This window comes from Zonotrichia leucophrys, chromosome 1, assembly GCF_028769735.1.
Source record: "Zonotrichia leucophrys gambelii isolate GWCS_2022_RI chromosome 1, RI_Zleu_2.0, whole genome shotgun sequence".
Classification (NCBI taxonomy): Eukaryota; Metazoa; Chordata; class Aves; order Passeriformes; family Passerellidae; genus Zonotrichia; species Zonotrichia leucophrys.
In genome coordinates this window covers 111,390,745-111,400,865 of record NC_088169.1, presented here as the reverse complement: position 1 = coordinate 111,400,865, position 10,121 = coordinate 111,390,745, and the positions used below count along the sequence as shown (strand labels likewise).

At 46.2% G+C, this 10,121-nt stretch overlaps 1 long non-coding RNA gene across 2 annotated transcripts in view; it reads left to right on the top strand.

Moving 5' to 3' along the window:
- LOC135454778 (uncharacterized) overlaps positions 1-4,116 on the top strand; it is a 29,692-nt gene extending 25,576 nt beyond the window's left edge. Inside the window, exon 6 of one of the 2 annotated variants that reach the window (XR_010442199.1) lies at positions 2,194-4,116. This is a non-coding gene — a long non-coding RNA (uncharacterized LOC135454778). The remainder of the gene's footprint in view (positions 1-2,193) is intronic. The other variant, XR_010442198.1, reaches the window with a different exon arrangement.
- Positions 4,117-10,121: the final 6,005 nt, after the last annotated feature.

The window sequence follows — 10,121 nt, the reverse complement described above, 5'->3', positions numbered from 1 at the left end:
GCCCAGGGCCTGTGACCAACTTGTCAAACTTATTAGACTGATGGCAGGACTATTTATTTAAAAGGGCTAGCTACAGGACCCACAATTTCATTCCTGTTTGGGCCTTAGTGAAAACAAAGGAAAGCCATAAAATAATATCTGAAGGGAGCAGATGGCTAACTGGTAAATGGTGTGAGTAAGGCTGGCCGGTGAGCCATTCGTGGTGTTCACCAGTGCAATGGCTTTTGTGGGATTTTATCAAATGAATGGATCAAATTCACAGGCCAGTCCCATCACCCCAAATTCCTTGCCGTGGCTCAAATTTTCAAGTGGAAGCCTCACACCTAAGAAAACAAATTTGGCAGGAAAAGGTCTTCTCCTTTTTGAGCCACTGAAAGGAGTGAAACAATGCAGCAGGTCTGCAGGAGAGCCAGGAATAGAGCCCAGGTGTCCCTGACCCTGCTGGACTGCTGGAGCCCCTCGAGTGCAAAAAATATTTATATCCTCCAGAAGCAGCTGCAGTCTGCTTCCCCATGCAGCTCCCCAAAGCAGCCACACCATGAAGTCATGCTGGCATGTGGCTGGTGAGAAGAACAGGCAGCCAAACCATCAGAGGCACAAAGTGTCTGTGAGCCTGAGCCTTCCCGAGGAGCCTCATGGCTTGCAGTGGAACAAGAGGAGAATAGAACAGGTAACTGAGAAGCATTTGCCAACTCTCCCCAGCGCAAAGCCACATCCCTTGTTCAGAGGGCCCTCTGCTAAGTGAGTGTTTAACCAGCTTCAGGGAGGATAGAGGCAGAACTCACCTCTCCTTTCAGCAGTGCAGTCTCTGGGAGCTCCGGCGCTGCGGTACTGAGCTCGCTGAGCTTTGCACAGCTCAGTAACACTTCTCAGATGAAAGGAAGAGGAGCCCACCTCAGAAATTCTCTTCCTTCTCCTCCTCATTATCCTAACTAAAAGCGGGAATGCAAAGCTGCAGTTCTCTCTGAGGCCTGGGGCAATAATGCATCTTGTATTGGCAAGTGATAGAAGATCTTGGTTTATATGTTCCTTTTAATTCATCCAGGTTAGGTGTTTATAAAAGAGTCACTTTGAGTGCATTATCTCTGAGTGCCTTATCTCTTTTAAGACCCTAAGAAGCTGGGTCTTAAAAACTTGGTAATTTTAATCTAAATGCAACAGTCTTCCCTTTATTTAAGGTATCCTTGCAGCTTTTAGAAGGTTTCTGTGATTTCTGTCCCTCTGAAGTACTGCCTTGGTGAACAAATCAGCCAAAGAAGTGCACTGAGCAATGCAGCATCCTAGTTTATCACAGTCTGTAGGTGTTTACTTACAATTAAGCACATTCTTGAGTTGCATTGATTGCAGTGTTATTTAATAGTCTGGAAGTTAGGCACCCCACGCTGCCAGGCAGGCCTGCTTTCCTGGGGCAATTCCAAGGCAGATAGTGGAATCACTTCTCCATGGCCTCTGCAGGAAGAGATGCCACGTGCAGGTCCCATGATGGTGTTCTGACAGCAGGGAAACATTTTATTTGCACTTATTTGGTGTCTGTCTCATTGGGCTGGTATCACTTAATCCGTGCTTTGTTCTAGTAAGTGGTGTTTTGATCCTGAGAGCCTTTTTGTCAGTGTCTCAGGCCTGCTGGACTCTTGGTAGCCCCTGAGGCTGAGATCCTGCAAAGTCTTGCTCACATGAGTGGCTTGATATAGTTACAGCTTGGGGCCAGCTCTGTGGGTAAGGTCCCTCCATGTGCAATGTCACAGACTGGAAAACGCTGGAGATTGTTGAAACTCCTGGGTTTTTTTCTTCCAACATGGTTTCTCAGAAACTTCTGAATGACAGCAGTTCCTAGCCTGCTGCTGGGGGACTTGTCACCCCAGAAAGCTGTGACAGTGCCTGCACCAAGTTCCTGGGGTGAAATATATAGTATAAAAAAAGGCTGGGGAAAATATAAAGTATGACCACAGGACACCAAAGAGAAAACTATCCTCAGAATTGCTACCTGTACAGAAATGTTTCATTTGTGAGTTAATGTCTTTTATCTCTCTGATCAGCTCTCCCATCCTGGAGTTGTGCTGCTGCAAGATCCCAGCTCCAAATCCTGGGGCTTTAGGAAAATTTGCAGAGGTGGAAAGAATCACAGGCACATGTCTCTTCCTAAAGCAAGTGTGGGGTAGAAGGACCTCAGCCTGCTCCATTCTTTGTCCACAGAGGGAAGAGAAATCAGGATGTGAATCTGCTCTGAAGGATCTCTAGAGCTTTCCCTGGAAGTCAGCTTCACAGGAAGAAACAGCTGAATGGATGTGAGGGAAAAAGAGACATGTGCTTGGATGATAGTGAGTGAAACTGAAAAGTAAACAGCCTGAACTATGGGAGGATCCTCAGATGGTGCTTACTGCTCCCAGCCAGCTTGCTCTCTTTTGTGATGGTCTGAAAGAATCTCAAGGCATGACCTCCTGGGTAAAATTAAGAACTTGATTAATTGAAAAAATTCATGAATCATGATTTTCCCCACCAGTTTTGTGATGTGTGTTGGCTGGATTCTGAAGCCTTCTGTAAAGTAAATCACAGCAAATAGGGGGGAAGGGGGCAGGAGGATGCTGCTGGCCCAAGCAGATGACAAGGCTGCATTTTGTACTAGAAGACCAAATATCTATGTGTGTACAAGAGCTCACAAGCCCAGCAGTGATGTGGGGCAGGGAAAATGCCTTTTAATGGGCTTTCCTTTCCCAAGTGTGCCATGAGCCCTGTGAGAGAAGCAGGCAGCCCTGCTCCTTCATGCTGCACTTCTGTGTGGCTGAATAAAGGCAAATCTTCTCACAGGCACATGGTGTCCTGAGGACTTATCACAGGAAAGCTTGGAAAAGGTTTGTACCCAGTTTTGCTTTCTGGAAGGGTGAAGGATTTGGTCAATTCAAATCTCCTGAATTGTTTTTCTGGACACCTGGGTTTCCTGGTGGAACCCTGTCTGTCTGTCTGTCTGGCAGAGAGGCTGCAGAGGAAACAGGTGTGTGTGCATGAATCACCTGCAGCACAAAGCCAAGGAAGTGGTGCCTGCCTTCTCCCCACAGCCACACAGAGCCCTGCTGGCTCTCCAGGTGGCCACAAACTCATGTTCAAAGCTACAAGGAGTGGGGAGCAGGCTGGGGAGTTCCCTGAGCACTGAAGTCCTGCCTAACACAGCACTTTCCCCACTTAGCTTCCCATTTAATTTAATTTGAGTTCTCTCTTGGTGCTCATACATAGTGTGGTGCCCTGCTCCATATAAATCCAGGCACTGCATTTTCACTGGGCCCTTTGCATGCTAGAGCTTCTTGTTTTTAATGCTAAGTGAAGTAAAAGATGGAGTATGACCACAGGACACCTAAGAGAGAACTATCCCCAAAATTGCTACCTGTACAGAAATGTTTCATTGGTGGGTTAATGTCTTTAATCTCTTTGATTTAGTGATTGACAGATGTTGTTAAAATGAGCTTGCACTGTGGAAAAACCCCTGTAGGAGCTCATTCAGAGACCTGGGGATAAAATCTGACCAGTAAGTGTTGTCAGACAGGATTGTGTTTGCTTGCTGATGTTTATTGCTTTCCTTGAAATGGTGGAAAAGGAAGAAATATTTAAACTTGATTGAAACAAGCTGAAGTACCTATAAATTCATTGGTTTTGTTCTGAATCTTGCAGTTCTGTTTGGCTTCTTGGTGAGAAGTGTGAAATTTATTTTCCTTAAAAACTACCCCTCAGGTTCAATTGGGATATGAAAAAATAGCTATCAAAATAATGAGTAATTTTTTTCCTGGTTGGGGGTGTTCATCATCTTTCTGTGTGTGAGAAACAGAGGTGCCTAAGCAGTGCACATTAGTAGGATATATGGGTTTTTGCATGTGATACCCATGTGATGTGGCATAGGGACTCCCTATAATTATCCTCTGCCTGTTGAAGGAGAGCAGTAAATTGGTTCTTTCAGCCCAAGAGGAACCCAAGCTGGTTTTCCTGACAGTGCTCTCAGTGTTTAGGAGTGCTGTCACCAAACCAGAGGCAGCACAGGATGTGGCCACTGAAAGAGCACTTCAGAAAATGAGTGGCAGTGGTTAAAGGCAAGGCTGCAAAGAACAGAGAAATGGGAATCCTTGATGTTGTCTGCTATTCCCACACTCATCCCCCACTTTCCTCTCAGGCCAGATTTGTGAAGAGCCATGTTTCTCCCTCAGGGAAAGTAACAATTTAACACAGCAGGGAAGAAGGAGGTTTTGTGATGTGCTGCATGAAATGATGCAGTATCGCTCAGCCAGCATCTGGCAAAACGTTCCTAAATAGCCTCATCTTCCTGGATCAGCATTTCCAACATCAATAACTTTATTGGTAATAATCAGTAAGGGCTGGGATTTCATGGAGGAGGATGGATGGCTGCATTCGGAGAGAGAATCTTTGAAGAATCTTGATAGAAAAATGCTGAGGCAACACCACAATTACTGAGCTGAGAAATCTGCGCCGATTTGCAGTTCCCAAATTGTTTGGAAAACATGAGAAATGCTGCCTTGAGAGTAGAGGCTGATGCCTTAATGCCATCAGATTCCTCAGAGCTGGAGAACTCTCAGAGTACCACAGTCTAGGGTGAATCTAAACCTGACTTCAGTGTTTCTCCTAAAGCTCCTGTGGCTGCCCATGAGCTCCAGAACTCCCCACAACCCTCTCCCAAATACTTTGAGAGAAGCTCTTCTCTCATTTCTATCTGGTAGGTCTGTACAAATCCAAGCCAGTCTTGTAGTCAAATTCCTTCTAATCCAGGTCACACAACTTTTCCTTCCACCTGAGCAATCCTTTCAATTTCTCCTCCTCCTCCTCCTCTCAGAACTCTGATCATTCTTGCATTAGAAAAGCTACTTTGATAAACTTCTTCATATACTTAAAAAGAATCATTCTCCACCCTGAAAAGTGGACCTATGTGAAAACTCCAGCACAGGAACAACGCAAAATTATCTTTCAGCTACCCAAGTGATGCGAACTAGGAGCCTGCAGCTGTGTAAGCAAATAGACCAGCCTGAGAGGAATCCATGCAGAGGTCAGTGGTGGTGATCTGTGCACTGGTGTCTGCCCTGTTTTGTGCAGCAATCTGCTCTGTGCTGGCCTGCATGGGAACTCACACTTGGTTTCCAAGCACAACAAAGCCGTGGGATGGTTCAGCTGTGAAAAAAAAAGATGATGGAGATGAAGAAACTTCATGTGATGCCAACATTAATATTATCTGGCCTTGGTAATGGTCAGAATTCTCCAAAGATGGAAATTTCTGGGCCTTCTGCTTCCTTTAGTCTTCTGCTGTCACCTCCTGTCCAAGTGGCTGAACTGGGCTGGTGATGGTCAGAAATGCCCTGCAGCATGTCCAGGTCTGGAGCAGAACTGTGGTGACTGTGGTGACCTGGTCAGTGTGGATAACATGGAGAAATTCATTCTGGGCTGGGTTGTGAGGTGAGTGAAGGAGAATGGAGACACAGCAGAGAAAACCCACCACTTCTGTACCTTGAGCCATCTCAAAGCCCTCAGAGTTCTGGACCTGTTTGAGGCTTCTTGTATTGCCCAGAGCAGCCTCCAAGCAGCTCCATCTGATGACAGATTGTGCTCTGAGCTACACCCCTCCTGAGCTTTGCCACCATCAGGCTAGACTCCTAGTCTGTCTGGAAATAAAGGTGGGCTGCTGGAAGAACTGCTGTCAAAAAGGGAGGCTGATAAAATTAATGAACAAGAAGTTCAAGTCTCTTGATGTCCCTTCCCACCTGAATGATGCTGTGAATGTAAATTGTTGGGAGCAGATGGTCTGTAGCAGGTCAAGGTCAATGCAGCATCTCCTACACAGGTAAATTATATAAATGTACAGAATTTCTTCATCATTTCAAGAAAAGTTGTAAAAGGAGAAATTATTTGTGTTATTTAAAAAAAAAATCCTCAGATCAGTATGTTAAGTGGCCTTGGTTTGAGAAGGAAGCTTTGCTACAGATCATGAATAAGTAAAAAGAAGGAAATTAATGAAGTAGTTTGCAAGTGTAACAGAGAAAAAAAAATAATAAAGGGACATATCCCAAAGCACAGATACTGTTTAAAATATATGGTAGTGACCTGAAAAGGAGCAAGAATATGACCAAAATTGTAACTAGTGCAAATGTATGTGCCTACCCATGTATGTATCTGGTAAGCAGTGTTATACATAGGCACATATGTCCCATGGCATCAATAACATTTCTTATTTGTGGGGTTAAATTACTCATTGAGGATGTATCTTCTATTTTTTAACACTTATTTACTTTTCTAGGTGCATATCAGTCAGAGTGGCCTTTTTTGTTTTGGTTGCTTGAGTTTTCCTGGTTAGAAACAAATATATCAACTTTTATTCATGGCTGGCTTTTCTCAGTAAGAAGGAGTCCTGAAAAACGGATACAGGCATTCTGGATTTGTTTGCTTTCCCTGGAGCATTGTTCTGTGGCTGAGGCTCCTTTGGCAGAGGCTGCTTTGTCCCCAGGTTCCACAGGGACAATTCCTGCCTCCGAGTTCCCGTTCCATTCAGGGAACAATTGCTGAAGTGCCTTGCAGATTGACATCTTTCTTTTCATGTGCCAGGGGCTTTCTGAGGCTGTCCCAAAGAGCCATCTCTCCTGCTCTGAGACACCATGGCACGAGTCCTGTAGCCTGGGCTCCTGTGGTGGAGTAACCTAAAATGGCCAGGAGACAAAGCAGCGAGGTAGCAGTGGAAACCCCTGGCAGGAAAATGAGCTACTGATCTGCCAGAGGAAGTGTAATGCTCTTTAAGTACTCCAGGCTCCAGAATAATCTTAAATCCTCACAGAAAGGGTTGTAGGAAGCATTCTTGTGAGCAGCTCCATGACAAGAGAGGCACAGTTGCCCAAACATGGGGCTTATTGCTGGAGGTGAATAAACAATGTCTTAATATTGATGAGAGCCTGCTCTGCTTATCTTGAGAGCAACTGATGTGGCACAGCTCATGTCCATTTGGCTTTCCTCTGCCTCCCTTCCTCCCTCAGACCCCATGCTGGCTGTTTCTGTCCAGGCTGTCTTGTGGGGGCTGTTATTCATCCAGCCAAGCTCCTGAATCATCCTGGGAGAGCATAATTGAACTGTGAATAAATAGTTAGGGAACACACTGACTGTTCAACACTACTGGTGACAGTGGGATCAGATTAGAATCTGTCTCTTGGTCCCTTCAGTCTGTGAGTTTTAGCTGGACTGAGAGCACACTGGGTTGGAAGAGGAAGAAGGTCACAAAGTCAACAAGGAAAGTGTCACCATGCCACTGAGCCCAGGGAGAGAGGAAAAATTAAATCCTTTAAATTGTAACCTGCTGCATTTATTGGACTGCTTTTTGGTAGTGGATAAGGTGATGGATTCTTCAATTCCTGGTTGCCCAAATAAGTGGATAAGGACACAATCAACACCTTTGCTAAATGGATGAGCTGATGCAGTGGCTACTTTGTGTAGTTCTGGACTGATGTGCAGGTCCGTGCTGGAGCAGGGCTGCCTTTTGCAGAGCCAAGTGGCTCCAGCCTTTTGTGTCTGTGGTGTCTCCATGAGCAGAGTGAGCCAAGCTCTGGGCCCAGAATTCCCAAGCTTGCTCTGTGCTGGGCACTGAGTACAAGCTGGCAGGGAGGCAGTCAGTCCTGAGACACCACGTCCATCAGCTGTGAAAAAGAATTTGTGCACTAACTCTGCTTTTTGTAGACGGGAACCATCAGCTATTAAACATCTAAGTTTAGCTTGGTTGTCCATTTGTCACAGATTGGAGGAGGAGAATCTTGGCTGATTCCTGACTGCTTTTCAACTTTGGGAAGGTGAAAAATTCGTGGAAAGAATGAAACTGGAGCATGAAAGCCTGCAGAAAAAGTTGGTGCAGTCACACTATTACCAAAGTGTGCATTCTTACACAGACAATGTTCCAGAGTATTTCTAGATGCTGGAATTAATATCTTGTGTGTGCAGAGAGCACAGGCTGTGTCTGGAGATCCACTCCCTAGTGCACTGTGCCCTTTCAGCTGGGGTGTCTTTGAAGTGAATTTGTATATTGATGTTTGTCCAGGCAGCACCTGAAGGACTTCCATTTTTTAATTTTATTTTAAGGGTGAAAATAAGGACCACCATGTGTATATATAAGGTGGTTACAGATGAAATTTTTTTTTTGCAAATGAAGAACAAGCCTACAAAGAATATAAAATCAGGAGCTAACTGTATGGCTCTCTGGACAGCCAGAAATATTTTGGCTCACTGAAAACCTGGCTCTTGGTCACTGCTTGTCCTCTGCTCAGCCAAATCAGAAGTGTTCAAGTACTGAACTGTGTTGCTTTTTAATGCACTGAGAAATCCCAAGAAACCAAAGATTTTCTTTTTTCCTGCCTGGAGCTCCCAGGAATCTGTGTAAGTGTCTGTCAGCTCACTTGGTCAGGACTTGTGTTGGCTTGTTGGTTGGCTGCAGGCAGCTGGGAAATTGAAGTGGCAGTGCTGTGTAACACCCACAGTTGTTTGGTCTGTTGAACAAGGAGGAGATGCCCTCACCTACTGACATCACTGTGGTGGCTACTGCAGGCTGGAGCCCATCCTGAAAAGAAATCCCCGCAAAAAACTGGCGAGAAACCTGCTCAGGAGGAGGGATAAGGACATTGGTGGTGGGCCTGTTGTCTGTGCTGTGCCACATGAGTTACAGGACTCAACATGGCTTGTTTAAAAACAAGTTCTGGTAGGAACAGCCATCACAGCAGCCACTGCAGCTCAAGGAGAAATCCAAGAATTATTAGCAGGCACAGGTGCTTCCTCTGAACTCAGCAGAACCTGAACACAGCTCAGTGGAAATGGTGGATGGGGGATGTGCTGCACAGTGTTGGAGTGCCCCAGGACCTCAGAAATCCCAGGATAAGGTTCTCGGTGTGAATGCATTCCCCTGGCTATCAGACACAACCATCTCTGGTTCCCAGAGACCCCTGTCCTCAGCCCAGTGATAAAAGCACTTTTTAACACCAAAACTGCTGTGTTCCCACGCCTGTTGCTGTCATGGGGGAGGCTGGTCTGGAACAATAGCAGAGGAATAAAGAATGGCCTTGCTAATCAATATCCTGCCCAGACGCTGAGTCAGGTGGCAGCTCGGGCCTCTTTAAAATTCCTACATTGTTCCTGATTTCTCATTTGACTGGGGGTAAGGTTTTATCTTTAAGGAAAGAAAACACACAGGACCAAGTGTCTCTGCCTGCTCCACCATTCCCTTCCCACACCACCCCCAGACAGTTTTGCTGCCTTTGTCCTGTGGAGCCTCCAGCAGTTAGGGATATGGGTAGGATTTGCCATTTGGACTTGGAGCTGAGTGTGCTGTGGTCAGGACAAGGTGATTGTGGTCTGAGCAGGGCACCCTGAGTCACACACACCTGCAAGGCTTTAGATAATGCACTCTTTCACATTTCCATGCGGGCTCATATTTATGTGTTTGGTTTTTAAATGGTCGGAAGGCAAGGCAGGGATGCAGGCACAGGTTTCCAGAAAATTTCTCCACAGATGAATGTTTAGGGCCCTGGCAGGATGCTAAGACAGGCTGTGTGTGAACAGACATTTGGAAAATTGACAGAAGTGATATTTGCTTAAACAAACTGCAAGATCCAGTAGCTCAAGCTCTTGGATCCACCTCAGATGCACTAAAAACAGTTTCCAGAAGGAGAAGGGGGCCAGTGAGGTTTTTTTAAATCTCTGAATCTCACAGGACCTTGCAGGATCCTCTCTGGGGGCTTCACCCAGCTCCTGCCATCCCTGAGCATCACCCCAGAGCTCCTCTCACCAGCCTGGAGTGCGGCAGGGGGAACTGTGGCTCTGCTCCTTCACCCGCACCAAAGGCTGCAAAGGAGGAGGCTCAGAGACCTTCAGGATTTTCCTCAGGGCTGGTAGGGGGTCCCTAGCACACCTTTGTGGTTTTTTGGCCCTGCTTGCCTCCCACTGGAAGGCCTCAGCAGAGGGGGAGAGCGTGGTCCTGGCTGTGCTGCCGGGCAGGAACTGCTGGAGCTGCAGAGGGAACCGGCAAGGGTTGCATTCGCGCGTGTAGATAGGAGATAAGAGCTGACCTACCCTTCACCCCAAACTGAACTCTCTGAAGCTCAAACAAGGTAAGC